This window comes from Lytechinus variegatus, chromosome 2, assembly GCF_018143015.1.
Source record: "Lytechinus variegatus isolate NC3 chromosome 2, Lvar_3.0, whole genome shotgun sequence".
Lineage (NCBI taxonomy): Eukaryota > Metazoa > Echinodermata > Echinoidea > Temnopleuroida > Toxopneustidae > Lytechinus > Lytechinus variegatus.
This window is the reverse complement of record NC_054741.1, coordinates 6774542-6791940: the sequence shown is the minus strand read 5'-3', so window position 1 is coordinate 6791940 and position 17399 is coordinate 6774542. Positions and strand designations below refer to the sequence as shown.

Below are 17399 nucleotides of genomic sequence, written 5' to 3'. Positions count from 1 at the left end.
GCCAGTTAATACATCCAAATGAGAGAGTTGATGACATCACTCACTATTTCTTTTGTATTTTATTATATGAAATATGAAATATTTTTATTTTCTTGTCATTGTCATGTAAAATGAAGTTTCATTCCTCCCTGAACACGTGGAATTCCATTATTTTAACATTTTGTGCTTCAGGCAAGGAGGTCCTAATCGTCAAATTCGTAAAAATTGAAATATTGTATAATTCAAACAATAAAAAACAAAAGAAATAGTGAGTGACATCATCGACTCTCTCATTTGGATGTAACTGGCTCGTTCATATAACTATTTTGTTGAAAATAAGCGAAACTTTGAAATGTCATAACTTTCTTATTTTACATCCGATTTTGATGAAATTTTCAGCATTGTGCTTGTCTGATTTTTCTCTATTGATTCAAATCAAATTTGAATCTATTGATTCAAATCAACATTTTTCTGAGGTGGACTTGACCTTTAAAAGAGGAAAAAACAGTGACTTACTTCGGCTGTGGTGCAACTTCAGTTCACTTCCCTGTTTCATCCGAACATAATACACAAACGTATGGCAATTGAGTCCCCTGTACAGGTGGTACTAGAAATTTGGTCTCTGTATTTTGTGAGAGGAGCCAACAAAGTTCAGCGGAACAACCAACATATAAACAGAGACCGAAGCTTTTGGTCTAAGGCCAAACAATGTGTGGGGGAGGGGGGGGGGGTCTAATTATGCAGGTATTGCAGGATAGGAAGACGTTAAATCAATGTACCGTACACAACTTAAGTTAGCAAGCTAAATTTTGTGTGCAAATAATTTTTGCCCCTAAAGTAAACCCAGAATTACCCAGGGGGGGGGGGGGGAGTCAAATATGTCGCTGTACACACGCATGACCAAGGAATTTCCAAACACCCTCTAAACAAGTTTTTCTTTGTTTGCAAAATAACCCCCTCAACAATTTTTTCGTTTTTGCACAATTTGGCCCCTAAACAAGTTGTTGCCAAAATATGACCTCAGGGAACCCCGCGATTGACCATTGACCAGTCTTTCAAAACCACCCTTTTTCTTGAAAATCCGAAATCAATGTTTCTGATACCCTTAACGAGTCCATGCGCGGACAAGCCTGGGAATAAGTAACTGCAGACCAGCGGCGATTTAAAAAAAATATTGCCCCTGGCTCACAGGCTTTTTACAGGAACTGGGGGGAATTTTCTGGAACCATGGGCAATTCAAAAAAAGAAGAATATAATGGTGAACCACATTGCAAATCTTTTTATAGTAAGTGCAGCTCCTGCAATTTTTTAAATTAGTACATGAATAGCATGCTAAGTAATAGGCTTATTCAAACAATTAAATCAGATATTTAAATATTTAAGTGTGTTTTGACACCCTCGCTCCTTATCCCCTTTACAACCACACACACATGGGCTTATTTATTTTTCGTCTTTGATGATTCACGAACAATGACCCCCCCCCCAAAAAAAAAAAATCGAAATAAATGAATGAAATAAAAATATTTTAAAAAGACAGAGAGATGGAGAAAAAGAGAATTCAGATCAAAAAATAATAAATTAAAAAACAATAGATAATTTTAAAGTTTTTTTTTCATGGTTAGAATCACTAGTGTAGGTGAGTGTTTGTGTGTGATTGTGACTGTTAGGTGCACTTGGATTGCATATGAATTATGCTAAAGAAATGAAGAAATGAAATCATAGCCACAGGCTATGTACATGTATTGTAAGTTCATGTACCTTAAGCTTTTCACAAGTTATTTGAAAACGCAGATCTCTACAGAAAATGCCTTTCATTCTGGGAGAGTCTAAATTCGGTGAAAATGTATTCATTTTCATTTTATTTTTTATTTTTATTATTTTTAATTGAATCATTATTACTGTATTTTTGTTAAATGTATATTTTGTTTATCCGTAATTTTAAAGCTCGTAGAGAACTTTGCTAGTTATTTTGTGCTTTTAATAATAAATACCCTCTCTCATTATTATTAACCAACCAACCCAACCCCACCCCATTTTGAGTTCAAGGTCAAAAGGTCATTGTGATGTCATGTAGACGCCATTTTGTAAAATCACATTATCAAACATATCTTCATTATCAACTATAAAACATCAACCATATTTACATCACATCAACTTGAGGTCAAGGGTCAACTTTCCATGCCATGAAAGGTCATGTAGAGGTCACAACGTGCGCGTACGATTGTTACCACAACTGGTATTTATCTTTAAGTACAACTTCCGGGGCTACCAATTTCCAGGATTCTTCTTGCTCAATCACATTGCATACATACAATAGCTGTTGCCTACAATCTTGAATCCCAGTTTATTGTAGAAATGTCTGTCATGATAATAATGTATAATTTGTTCTTATCAGCTGTCCTTTTTTAAAACTATTTTTGTTCCTATCTTAAATCATTAAGCTCGCTCTCTTCTCACTCCCAACTGAGAGACTGCATGGGGATAGAGTGAAGTAGGAAAAGGAGGAGAGTAATTTTAATTATAAAAAGGAAAGTAATTCAGGTGCTAATTTTATATTGACAATATTTTACATTTAATAAATATGAACTTTGAATGGGGTTGAACTTGGGCTTGTTGAGCTACCAATTGAGTTATGCTGCTGATTGAATGGGCCGAGTTGTCTGAAGTGCCGAGTTAGCTTGCATCCTAGTTCCGAAAACTGTTCTCCCAGGCCCTGCTGCTACAAAAAAAAAACTGTTACAGAATGCAACATATCCACAAATGCCTCCATGCACATTAAAAAATACCATGTTTACAAAAAAAATTATCTAAAATTTTAGCTTTGAGAAAATCAGAAATCTGATGTAAAAAATCGGTGGGAGGACATATATTTAGAGACAAAGGGTGACTCAAGATAAGCAAATTATAGTAAGGATTTTGAAGGAGTACTTGTGGTAGGTTGATGTGCGTAATGCGCCCATGTAACAGCACAAAAGTAAATGGCATTTCTCATTTCTGATCACTATGACTACTGAATTTAACAAACAAGATAAAATAATTTTCAGAATACTCGCCTAGGTTTGGAACTACATTAAAACGATAAGCTTTTTGCAAATAATAAGTTTAAAAATTTTAAGAATGAAAAATTTGTTAAGGAAAACATTTTTTATATAAATGGTAGAAACGCGAAGCATTTAAAGTATAGAAAATCTATAAAGATATCAAAGGGAGATATGAAAAAAATGTGCAAGCAGAATAAAAATGAAAAGAAATTCAGAAAAAAGAATGAAAGTGGTTTTTAACAGACTGCAAAATATCATTTATTAACCTCGCTCATGTTCTAAAACAGAAAAAAGGTTGAAGGATACTAATAGAATTCTTTGCTGTGGGAATGATTGAAAGCCCATTAGTTATTTGTTTAAGGAATATTTTTCATTTGCTCATAGTATTTATTTAGATTATAGATTATAAAATTTGATTTCCTATTTAGAATATATTAGAAAAGTACAGTCAGATTGAAGTAAATTAATTCAATTATGTCATGAGCCAGTAGACTCAAAGTTATGAATACCCAATTAGGAAATTCAAGGTTTAGCCAAAAACAGTTACTTGTGCATCAATTTCTGAATATCAGGCTCACGTCTGTGTATTTCATTTTTGAGAGATTAGGGGGAAAGGTGAAGAATTACGAAGAGAGAGAGATTGAATTAAGAATCAAAACTCTCATTAGTTGATAAAAGTGCAGTCTGTATTCTACAATGGCAGTTCACTGACTGGCAGTATAATCATAAAATTATCATTTCCCTCTTTCGCGTGTTCTCCCGCTTAATTGCAATTAATTATGAACACACTTAACATTTGGGTTTGTAAGAGGGATTATGTAGCGGATTGGATTTTGCTTTGTATTTGTAATGGATAAAGTAGAAAGGTACATCCAGTAGAGAATTCTGATTACACGGATGATGATTAATGCCCAGGCAAATAGAATGTGACACAATTACCAATTTTGAGTTTGCCCCCTCACAAATTGAACAGTCTGGAGTGTAGAGAGAGGAGGGAGAGAGGGAGTGGATAAAAGAATAAGGAAAAGAGAGGGAAAATTGATCCGCAAAAGAGATGAAAAGCTGAATGAAGTGGATAAATAAAGAAGATATTGTTTTGTCCGGAAGGAGGGAAATTACTGGTGGGGACCGCAAATGGCATCGCAAATTGGAACCCTTGTCAATGTTTTTGATCAGGCAGTGATGAAATTGTTTGCCATAATGGAGCGAGTAATGTAAATGCAAAAGTTTATTAATGGGGGAAAACCATTAGGGCGTACAAGTGCAGGCATGCTGAACAAATTTGAGTTTATTCTCTGAATCTTGTTTTGTTGATTTTTTTTTCTTTGGAGAGTTAGGTTTGCTCATTTCTAACCTCCTTTTAGAGTCTAGGAGGTATAGGAAAGAATTTATTCGGCTGAAGAGGACAAGCAAGTGATAGAAAATAAAAGGAAATACATGTTAATATAAAGTAGACAGAAAAACTCAAGAGTATAGCTCAGAAAATCAAAAATGTCATTATTGAACAATGTTGTATAACCTGATGTAATATTACAAGTTTGAAAATCCCTTCTAACAGTTAAAGAAAGACAATTGATGTGACCTAAAATTACTGGTAAAATAGATGAAACTGAACATTTGGATTGTCATTGTGAGAAATTATATGTACCTCTGATCATGTATAAGATAAAAAATTATGATTGAAAATGATATAATATATTTTGATATGAGTTACCAATAATGAAAATGGAAATTATCAATGTTAATTGGTATCATCACAAATGTAGGTCAAAAAAGTTTTGTCTTTGAAAATACCTTAAGATTGGCAACACAGATCTGCTAACATTGCTTTATAGAAAGAGACCTGTGTCTACTGAGGTTTTTTTTTCCAATTACTGAATAATCACTAGTATTAACTTTTATGCATATAGAAGAACTTGGATGACCACTTCATGATCGATAATCCACTTTTAAACTTTCATTAGATGTTTGTAAATTCGTGTATTTATTTATAATAATTAGTATAAATTCAGCCAGTCTGCCAGTCTTTCTGTTTGTCTATTTTTCAGCCTATTTGTCTGCCAGTCATTCTGTCTGTCAGTTTGTCAGATATTTTGTCTGTCAGTTTGTCAGATATTTTGTCTGTCAGTCATTCTGTCTGTAAGTTTGTCAGATATTTTGTCTGTCAGTCATTCTGTCTGTTAGTTTGTCAGATATTTTGTCTGCCAGTCATTCTGTCTGTCAGTTTGTCAGATATTTTGTCTGTCAGTCATTCTGTATGTCAGTAAGTTTGCCTGTGTGTCAGTCAGTAATACAGATACAATGATGATAAAATTAGTAACAACAATAATAAAAATTGTTATGCATTTATGATGTATTTTTTATCCTTCATTTATTTATTTACCTTTGTATGTATTATTATTGTTATCATTATTGTTATTATAATTATGACTATTCATTTTTTGTATTATTATTATTGCTATTATTGTTATTTCCTTTTTTGGTTGGGGTGATATTCATGCTGTCCTAAGTAGAGTCAAATGGAGTACAAAGGAGTATAGTTGATGTACCTCATGAAATAAAAGTCATGTAAAAAAGTACATTAAGCAGTAGTTTGATGCTTGTCTCATCTCAAAGATGGTGTAATATTTTGACACATTTAACACAATAAAGTATGTTTTTTTGCTGTTGCAGGATTGCTGTCAAGATTTTTCAGCTACATGTGTTTCTTTTGTACGTAAGTATGATTTGCAATCAATTATTTGTATTTTTTTAAATAAAGGATTTGAAATATATAAAGATATTTCTTCATTTTCATAACAGCAGTGTAAGTTTCAGAGTAATGCTCCCTACACACACGTATCAGAAGGTCTCCTATAAGAAAAGATAATTGCAGCATTGGTGAATCCTAAGCCTAACAGCCTAATTAAATTGCATTTTGAAAGCAACTTTTGAAACTTAAATAGACCCTCTACATTTTTTTTACCAGTGAAAGAGGCAAAATGCATCATTGTAATTGTTCGTTCATGTTCCTTTCCTCCATAATATATTTTTTTAACCAGTTGAGAGAGATGAACAGCCCCCTCACTGATTGAGAATTGACCAGGCACATTCTTTATCTCCCGAAGGTGGTGAAACAAAATAGATCTGCAGTTGGTTTATTGTCATTTTTTTCTAGAATGAGAAGCATTTCAATGATTGTATATGAAGCAGTGTAGGGGTGTACATACATTTCACATCTTATATTGTATGAAATCCAGGGGGGGGGGGATGGGGGTGTATCTGCAGTATTGCTCCTTTTTTACTTGCCTAATGATGATTGTATTAAGTAGAAAATTGCTGATATTTGAGGGTTTTTTTTTTCCCTACTGAATTTGCTGCCCTTTTAATACAATTTTCTTTTCTTTTTTTTTTGGCTGATATTAATCCTGAACAGAGCCTTTGCATCTTAGGGAAATTAGTTTGCTTTTATCAGTTAAAGGTGAGTTCACCAGAAAAAGAAAAATTCTAAAGGAATTCAAGGAAATTAACATCAGCGAAAATTGGGGGGGGGGGTTGGGGGAAGGGAGATATGTCTGCCTACTAGTTGGAGAGGGGAGGGTGATGGCCTGTATTATAATCGTTTCAACACTTTTCAGGACAGAAAGATATTTTTTTCTATCTTTAAATAATTATTACTACTGTTAATGGGTGAATTTATCTTTGAATATTGTGAAAGTGCTTAATTTGGCTCAATTTTGCATTCTTAAAATGCAAATCTTTTTGGCTGTGACAAATTCTGACGTTTAACTTAATTGCTTTCCTGAATTGTTATATTGACTGTATCACAGTATTATGGTAATGATGAGTCCATTTATTAATTGTATGATTCCAGTGACTTTTGAATATTGTTATAACTTGGAATATAAACCGATCAACCACCCTTTTAGATACACTGGCGTGAATGGGCGGATCAAATCCTCGCATCTTTGTGGAAGTGGAGGTGATGTGTACAAATATAGGCCTATCCCATTCTCAAGTTAAGTTTACAAGGAGTTAATGATGACATTGATCAAATAAATGCCGAACAATAAAAAACAAACAGCAATGTCTCCCATATCTTAAAAATTTTATCAAATTATATCTGAGATTTATAATTGCCTTTTAACATATGGCAATTTAATCACATATAAAATGTGCAAGACATTTCATTCAGAATTTTGAATTTTGCATCATCTCTGAATATAAATTTAAAGGTCCTATGACACCCATTCCATCGTTTTCTAGATACATATCTATTATTAAGTAGTTTTACTTGAAAAATACGACTTTGCCATCGTTTCCTGTGTACGACGAACCGGTGTTGAGTTATTCCATGGAAATGAACTTCAACGGGAACGCCCACTAAAATTTTCGAAAGAGTCGACCGATCGACCTGTCAATCATTGTGACGTCATCGAAGGAAGGCTTTCCCAGCTGTGCAGCCGGACCCCTAGTGTACACATTCCTCGTGTAGTTGCTGTTTCGACCGAGCTCATCCTTAACAGATTTTTTAGATTTTTATGAGGTTTTTATCATGGCTGCAGCATCGTCATCAGCTGCGTCTGATTCTTCAGACTTTGAAGATTCAGGTTCTGAATATTCCATCCAGCTATTCAATTTATTTACTTTGAATCCACACGTGCAACCATAATAGGCACTTCACGTTCCAAACGTCAGCAACACTCAGCAGCTTCCTCCCCGACGTCATAATTGTCACGTTATATATATACAAAACCAAATCGGGCTGAATTTTTGTGGGCGGGTTGAATTTGGCTCAATTTTCAATATAAAATTGCCCTTGAACCTGATGTGGGATGTTTTTCGGGTAAAATTTTGATGGAATCGTAATTAGTAACCACTAAGCTAACGAATAAATCAGCATCTTTGCTGTATTTCATAGGACCTTTAATCCTTTGAACCCAATAGGCCTGTATTTTGGCCTACCAGTGAATGCGCATATGCCCAATAGGCCGGAATACCGGCCTGAAGACGTGTGACTTTTAATGCGTGCAAATAATTCAGGGTATGGGTCACTGTCCCTAATAATTTTAGGGTTCAAAGGGTGAAAGATTATTTAATGTCTGTCCTTTCTACAATATGTTCCTTTTCATTTGCATCATTACACTATTTCCATGTTTTGAGAGTTTTTATTGTGGTCTGTTATGGCATATGATTCATATCATAAGGCACCCTTATTCCCAATAATCATGATCCCATCTTTTTAAAATCTCATCTCACTTCTAACCAGTGAGTTTTCATGGAAAAAATGTTGACTCTTCATTTGCTCATTTTGCTTGCATATCGATATAATTGGTCTGTCCAACTGTAATTTTTAGTTTATATATCTAATCTCAACAAAACCATTAATAACCATAAAAAATTGTGATACATGTAGGCCTTAACTGTCATCACCAAAAGTTGGATTGCGTACACATTTTATACCAGTTCCTGTATGCATAGCCTTTGATGTGGGGGTGCCCCCTAGATTTTTTATTTTCAGCTTGATATTTTGCTATCACCCCCCCCCACTGCTTGGACTGGATTTAGGCCACAGTAAATTATAGAAACAAAACATGAATACTTATTTGAAATTGGAGGTGAAACTGAAAAGATGAAATTCTGAAGGTTTTTACTGAGTACAGTACATATTTATTTTGAGTATTTTATTAGATAATGTTTATTCAAATTTTGTCCCCCAAGAATTAAACAAAGTGGATTTGCCTAAGGAAATTTCTTTCAATTCATTTTTTACAATAATGAATAGAAGGGAATATATATTTTTTTTGCTTTTGAAAATGGGACCGGTCTAATGGCTTTCAAAATGAAGTCTTAGTGCTGATCTTAAGTAATATCAGTCATTATCATTACTCATCAAATTCATCCTTTACCAGCGTCGAAAAGTGGTCCCTTTCTTTCTTAAGACATTTAAAAGGAGCCACTCTCTTTCGACATTTGTAGTGGAGGAAGTGGTATGTATGCTTGCTATGTATCTGGATTAAGGGGCATTTTAGTTTTCGACTATACAGCTTCCTCCAAATCAGAGTAGGAAATGTTCAGTGATGGAAGAGTGACTTTTAGCAACCCCTCTTCACATTCTAAGTTTAAGCCAGGTGAGTGCATTTTTCTAAAGGACACTTTCCAGGGCTTGAATTGAATCCCAGGCAGGATTTTTTTTAATTTCTATATTCAGGGGTTACTTTTCAGGACCTTGAGCTTAAATCTGCAACATTGGATAGGATTTAGCATTGTAGTCACTGGGATTTTTGGCTCTTTTGGGCATTTCAGGTGCAAAATTTCCTCGAGTTCCTGTGTAATTTTTCTCCTGATCCAAGGCCACCAAGACCATGGCTTTGCATGTGCAATTGATTGGCCTTGGATATTGTATCCTCTTTGATTTTACCCGTTTGTGCTTTAATGGAATATTGTGCCCTGAAGATATTCAAGGGCCTGCCATGCTCTTGTTTGTTGATAATGCATAATGAAGTATTTCACTGAATTATAATCTGTGCGTGCAAAAAGTTATCAGATATTTCAAAAGTCTCAATCATAAAATATTCCACTTATTTTGATACAGTGGAGGTGCGATAGCTCAGTCAGTAGAGTGGGGGACTTGGTGCGCTAGTGCCCTTTGGTAAGGCATTAATCCTCATTAACTATTCTTACCTCATTACCTCATTCTTAGCAATCAGGTAAAAAATCCCCACCAATCAATCAATCAATCAATCAATCAAAACATTGCTTTACTCTTTGGTCTTTATGTTGTGCTTATCTTTATTTTCTACATGAACCATTAATAAGAGTGATGATTGATAAGAATACCTCAGTCACAGTAATACCGATTAATGTCATTGGCCATCATAATAGCTTACGTCAATCTGGAGTCGGTTTCGAAAGTGGGACTGGCATAAGCTGTGAGAATTGACAGGATGTTTATTTGAAATGTTGGGTGAATTATCTGTAGGTTATGAAATGGGGGCTGAAATATCTTACAAGAAGAAAACGGCCCAAATGCATATTTCATTACCATGGAATGCCATAAACCCGTAAGACATCAACAAACTTTGAAACCTACCCACTTTTCGACAGTGCCACAAAGCACAAAGAAAATCCCCTTCCATACTTTATCCAATCAGTTTTTATGGAGAGCTGATTGGGGTAAATTGCACTCCTTCTTTTGGGTAGTGGTATCCGCAAATGACTTGAAATAATGAATTACAGATGCAGAATATTGGAGGAAATCTCCACATCAAATTGGGTATGTTCGCTGATTAATCTGTGGGAGTCAAAATGGAATGTTCAATATTTTTGATCTGGGAGAAGTCGTTGGTCTCCTGACAACTTCTGAGTGCCACTGACTTGCTTGTTTGAGGAAAGTTTAGCAGAATCATTGTAATGCTTATCAGGAAATGTGTGATAATTGATGCTATTTCATGATTTTGTTTATTAGTTATATATAAGTTGATAAAAATGCTGAAGGAAGTTAAAAAGTATAACCATTTTAAGAATGAAGCTCGAAAGGTATAGTATCCTATGTAAATCATGATTTTTTTCATATTATTGCAGGTGTGTTTGGAAACAAATATTGCTTTTTTGTTAACATATTCATAGGTTATTGATAAACTCCCCTTTATGCCAATTATTACAAATTATTGGTTATTATGTTACTAAATTGTTCCACAATTCCACAAATTGTGAAATGAAATTCTTAACTGAATACATTTGTGACATCAATTTGAGATACATGTCACTATTGTAAAAAAAATTCCCCAAGAGGCAGAAATTTTTAAAATGTGATGAAATTGAGAATTGTTATGAGCTGACATTCTTAATTTATAGTGTTAGATTTGATCTATAAATGGCTAAACATTTTTAACAATGTCTCTCTCTGTGTGCTGACGTTGTGGGAGCCTGTTTCATGCTGATCTAGTAGGAATGGAGGAAAGTTTACTCCCTGACTATAAGCTCCTGTGTGAAAATTTACTTGATCCATCGACTCATCTGTGAATGAGCATGTAAAATTCCCTTTTTCTCTAGTCGTATGGGTCATTAATAAGGGAGTTCACCCAGATGAAAATTGGTTCCAATAAAAGCAAAAAAATAAAGAAAATTATTAACCGTATCAGACATCTGAGCAGGGCAACTTTGAAACATTGTTGCCTGCTTAATACTGGGATCGAATGGCCGGTCAATAAAATTCCAATTGTTTATCCACGGGCCCAATTTATTGCCCGCTCAAGAAAGTCAATGAGAAAATGCGTGGAAATGTGGCGGGCAATAAAAGGCAGCTCTAACATCCGGGTATTCTACGCGTTTTGTACGCGTCCTTGAACCGCGCAGTGCTATACGTCATAATGGTAAGCTGGCCTAGGGACGCAGTATCCAGCGTTGTCTCAACTTCCAGGGACGCGTCATTTCAATTACGTCACAATGGTAAAGTTCAGAAGCCCAGTCTGCTCAACATGAGAAACTAGATTCTCATTCTAAAAATTTAAAATATCTAAATTTTAACGATTTGGCTCTAGATGTCTGATTTGGTTAATAATAGCAATATTGACTGGCCTGGGGGCGAAAGGACATATATCGCCCTCACTAAATTGATATCACCCTCGTCTACGACTCGGGCGATATAAATCTAGTTTGGGCGATATATGTCGTATCGCCCCGAGGCCAGTCAATATTGCTTTAATATTGGTGAAACTTTAATGATAACCCATAAATATGAATTTATAAACTCTATATTTTAATATCCAATAAAGCGCATAGGGACGCATTTGGCAGTGATATGCGCTATATAGGCATGTCGGTTTTATCATTATTATTTTTTAATGATGAATACAAAAATACTTTTTGTATAGAAAGGGGTGTGAAGTGATGTGTCTGGTGATATATCCACCGCACAATTAAAATAACTTTCATTTTTTTAGAAAAAAGTGCATGTATGGGATGCTCTCTATTGAAACACAAGAGCTTAGAACAATGTAAATTCATCATGTTCATGAATTAATCAAACTTGTGTTTTCCATCATTGTGATGATAATTAAATGTGTGACATCTGCTATCTCAACTGCAAGTCACCATTGTTTTGAAAAAATTAAGTTATTTTTTAAATTGTCCTTATTTTACATTCAATTTTGATGAAATTTCCTGTATCACACTTGCTTATTTGGGGGATGGACTTGACGGTCAACAAACTGCAAAAGAAAGATCGTGTACAAGAATGTCAACGTCTGCCTTGCAATCTCTCATCTTTGTGTGACTGTTGAGAAGTTGTTTTTTTTCGCTATGATCTTGATTTTTTTTCCTCTTTGGCGCGTGATCTTTAGTTGGCACGATCGTTGACTGTCAGATGATCACAGTAATGACCTCTTTGACTTTTAAATCAGGAGCTACTAAGACAACACGGTGATCGTCGAGTTCACTCAAGATGTCAGTGAAGTGGTGTTGGACCCTGGTAGATTTCATGTTAACGGCCAGTGCGCTTGCTCCGTCGTTAGGAGATGGAAAAGGAAAGAAGGGTGGATTCCATTTCCGTGTGCATTTCCTCTTCCATGCGGATCAATTTCCTCAGAATGCTGGAGAATTAACAGTGCTTAAATAATGACTGTTGGTTCATCCTGCCAAGAAATATGCAATCTGTGGTGAAACAAGGGTTTTGACATTTGAGGCATGTTGTATGAATGTCTATAGATTGTGTCAAAACTTGAAGGATATAGGGGGCTCACCAAGTAGCATAAATATCTAGTATATATTTCGTTAGTCAACACATTATTCTGGTAAACATTATAAACATGACCTGTCAGGGCTGTGACCTGTCATACTTCATGCCATATTCAATCACCAGCAATTCCGTGATTTAATATCATAGAATTGAATGTACAGGTACGTGTGGGATATGTATTTGATGTTAATTTTAATAATAATGTGATGTATATGACACCTAGATAGATCCTTGTCATTTGATTAGATGTTCGACACCGATCATTTAGCCCATTTACGTTATCAACCGTGCAATTTTGGATCCATACGATTTTGTCCATTGCACGCGAGCACCAAGACTGCAGACATGTCGTTCAGTGGATCATTTCATCTTTCAATCTCATGAGGTATTCTGTCCATTGCACTCATAAACATTCATTATTTGTATGTCTGAAAAGCTGATAAAATGGAAAAGCAGCAAGGGTAATCATTGATGGTAATCTTATTGTCTTGTCTAAATAAAGTATAATCTTCTTTCATTTTGAACAGATGATGAAAGAGCCCAATAGGCAATGAAAACAGATATTTTACTCATTGATTCTGTGCCTCATAATAGTCATACAAGATCAGTGGCGTATCAAAGATGAAAATGAAGAAAAGTGAAAATCCATATTTTGTTTGAACAAGAAATCTGAAATACTCCGAAAATTCATTTTGCCCAATTGATCGCGGGCCGGCAGCTACAGTGCAGGGGCAGAGCCATGTTGCTCTATCAGTATAAATATCATTGAATGAGAGGACATGTGATAGATGTTTCACAACATTATATTGTGGATGGATTGTTTGTCATATCATTAGAATGAGAAAAAAGAGAGATGTTTTGGGGTTTATTTTCAGTGTCAGAAGAGTTGTGTGACATCACAGATCTTGGTTGTATTGCCAATAGGAGGATCTGCATGGCACTATTGATCTTGATATTCAAATGCTCAAAACGCTCTTATTGTTTGTCAAGTTTACTCAAACTTTGGTCAATCTTATTTTTTTATTTTTCTGCTTTCACACAAGCTAACTTGCTCCAAGGATTTCATTCTCTTTTAAAGGAGATTAGTGAAGGGAAAGGATTTAGAGGGGATGACAAATGAAGTATGTATTTCAAACAAATGGGGTAAAGAATAGTTCAATAGCATTAGTAATAAGAATTAAAGAGAAAAATATAATTAAGTGGGACAGGTTACACAATGATATTTGATATTATTGCAAGACCTAAGTGGGAGGGAGCGGATATCAGATTTTATTTGTATTAGACGAGTGAGTTGACGTCATGAAGATGTAGGGCAATTTTCAACTTCTTATTTTTATGCAGAGTCACTTGTGCTAGTGTTTCTTTGAAAAATTCACCATAATGGGATTGGTGCCTCGCCGTATTGCAAAATTAGGATATAACTCAACTTGCTTCGTGTCCCTTTCTCTTCACTCTATCATTTTTTGTCTATTTCACTTCCTCCTTTTCTCTCTATCTAACTATCTGTCTGTCTTTCTCTCTTCCTGTCTCTTTCTCTCATTGGACCAAATTCACAAATGTGGTTTTGAATCTATGATCTGACACCATAGTTTATGCAGATTTTGTGAATTATTAAACTTATTTAAGCACTTTGTTTAAGAAATAGTAAGAAATAGTTCAATAATGAACAGGTACTTGGATCACATGACACTAAATACATGCTTTTTACTGTTAATACTGGTACCCTTTTCTCACAGGTGAAATTGTCCTTAACCCTGTACTGTACATGTACATGTAGGTGGGGCTAAATGGCAAGTTAGCCCATCCTATAATCTAGCCTTAAGCTTAGCCCAATTTCTTCTCACAGCGATTTTGCAAAGTTTCCGTACCCACCCTACATAGTACAGGATTATTTTGCCCTTCAAAATAGCAGGGTTAAAAGAGCATTGGGGATGTTAAGCATGAAAGTCCAGGGTTAAGAGTCACTGTGAGAAAAGAAACCCGGCCAAGCAAAGACGGTGCTTGATGTTGCCCTATCTAAGGGCAACGGAGCCAGCCCTGTTGTCCAATTTGAGATACATTAAAGCGCTCATGAATTGCTACCACTAGTCTGGGACTACTGAATTTAGTTTGAGAAAAGTCCCGGGGGGGCCACTTACATTGACGAGTGGATACCATGCGCGACCAAAAAAACACGTAAAAAGGATGTCTTTTTCACGATAAGACACGTTACGTATGTAACGTGATAAGGGTGTCAAAAACACAAAAATAATTAAAAAAGGGATCTATTTCACTCGGAAAATTACGTGTTTAGGGTCGAATTTGCGGGGATGATAAAACAAAATTAAAATGTTTTATAAAGGATGTCCTTTTTGCCCCAACACTTCGTGTTTAGAGTCCGATTTGCGCGAGGTGTAGAAGGTGGGGTCGTACTAAACCAAATAAGGTAAAGCCGACGACCGAAGGACCCGTAACAATAAAACATTCCTGTACTTGTTTAGGGGTTCATTTCAAGGAATATTTGCCAAGAACGATTTTGTTTCCAATACTTGTTAAGGGTAGGGTTTCACACGCCAATACTTGCTTAGGGGTGCATTTTCAGAATATAGAAATTACGCATTTAGGGTGCTTTTCGAGACCCCATGGTCGCGCATGGTATCCACTCGTGAATGGAAGTGGCCCCCCGGGAGAAAAGTAAGCATTTCCGTAGCCGGGATAACGCAGCAAATTTGGCCTGTGTGAAAAGGAAAAATTGACAGTTTGTGGTTAAGGATAATACGGGGTTATCAATAGTCCAGGATTATGAAAACTTGAGAGAACTTTGTATTTTAATGAATTAATGTGAACAGTCGGCTCATTAATGCTGCGATTGGCTTAATGTTAGTATTTTCCACTGAACAACTGTCATAGATGCAAATATTATAGAATCCTCTGTCTCACTCCTTTGCTTTCCTTTGATAGCAACTACCACCTGGAGATATTCATCGTTTGTTACTTAAAAAGGCAGCTTTCTTAAGTTTAATTGTTTGACCGAATATTGTTCAAACTTTTATCTTCTAAGGATATTGGGCAATGGCAGAGAACTTTTCACTGTTTTATTAACTGAACTCATTGGCTATAAAACTATCATGCACAGACATAGCATCTGGCGGCCAGAGTTCTCTGAAGAGGATACATGTATGAATGACAAATGAGAGTAAGAGAAAAGCAGAAGGGGGGGGGGGGCTGGAAGACCTGTCGAAGTGCTTGGTTAGGAATGGATCCGATGATCCCATCAAATATCAGATAGAATGTTAAATAAAGCTCTGGGAATTCTACAAAAACATTTTTGTTTCTCCCGATTTGTCCGATCCACGAGGGAGGGAGAGAGGTGCGAAAGGTACACTGAAGTGTTTCGGTCTGGCGCCGTACAGTCTGGCGTGGTGGTTAAGTGTTTCGAATTAATGTCCTGCTGCTTGTCTCCCGACAGTTATCCCATTTGCGATTCATTAAATCTGACTTTGAGGCGTGACTCATCTTAGGCTATGAGCCTTTCCCTGTTTCCATGATATATGACATGATGAGGCAATCATTGTTACAAGAATCCTCTTTCTTATTGAACGTTTCCTACTTGCTGTTATCTCATTCAAGATACAGTCAAACTTACCAAAACCTGAATCAGCTGGGATTTACGATATCAACGTAATTTGAGTTATCTGCCCGAAACAGTTAAAAAAAAACTTTCAAAAGGTGACTAGACAAAGTCAGTCGTAATGATAGCAGGTTATGAACATAAATAATGCAATTCTGCAGAACCAAATTCATCAAATTTTATCAAAGACAACACAATCCTGATTCTACATGTATGAATCCCTTTCTCCAAGTTCAGATAATGATGATGATTATAAATAGCACCCTTTTTATGTCAAATTAGGCTCTGAATGTGTGCGAAATAAGGGTGAATCGACTTTGGTAAATTCCACAAATGGGCAATTCTATTAAATAATCAATCTTTTTGTATGGCCGACCCCCATTTTTCTCAAGTTTTACCTCACTTTAGAAACTGACCAAGTCATGGTCTTTTGACAATATTCCAGACTTATAAGAACCGGAAATCAGAGACAGAAAATTTCATGAAGGTCCCATATTTAGGGGGTCGGACTTTCTTTGCCCAAATGTGAATGTAACTATCTCAATTCATTACTAGAATATAACAAGTCAGTACATGTATGAGCTATAACAGTTACAATGTTGGGTATATCATAATACGTGCCTGATCAAAATAATTCTCTCTATATATATCTTTACATTAAAGAGAAATGCCAGTAGTTGCAGTAAACACTGATTTCATGAGAAAGTCTGTAAAACCAGGCTTAATTGTCAGAATATCATCGAGGATCTAGATCTGGTACAGTTACCGGTATGTAAACTGAACTTTGTGAAATCTTGAAATCTACGCTGAAAAAACGTTCACACTGAAGATCACCCAAACAGATAGGCACATGTGGGACAGTGTATAATTATTGCTGGAATAAAGACCCGACGGAAGTGACCGAATCCGCGCTTATTTTGCTTATTTCTCAGCAATTACACAATTTCTTCCAGAATCCTTTGGTACATATTTTTTATTCATACAAACAGACACTTGGGTGGTCATTATATTATATTCTGTAAAAAGTCATTTTGAAATCGTTACCAAAACT

The 17399-nt window shown here is 35.6% G+C and overlaps 1 long non-coding RNA gene across 5 annotated transcripts in view; it reads left to right on the top strand.

Annotated features, from left to right (window-relative positions):
• The window catches only part of LOC121407173, an 87996-nt gene that overhangs the window by 2110 nt on the left and 68487 nt on the right, over nt 1–17399 (top strand). For 4 of the 5 annotated variants that reach the window (XR_005968875.1, XR_005968876.1, XR_005968874.1 and 1 more), the window contains exon 2: nt 5694–5736. This is a non-coding gene — a long non-coding RNA (uncharacterized LOC121407173). The remainder of the gene's footprint in view (nt 1–5693; nt 5737–17399) is intronic. The other variant, XR_005968878.1, reaches the window with a different exon arrangement.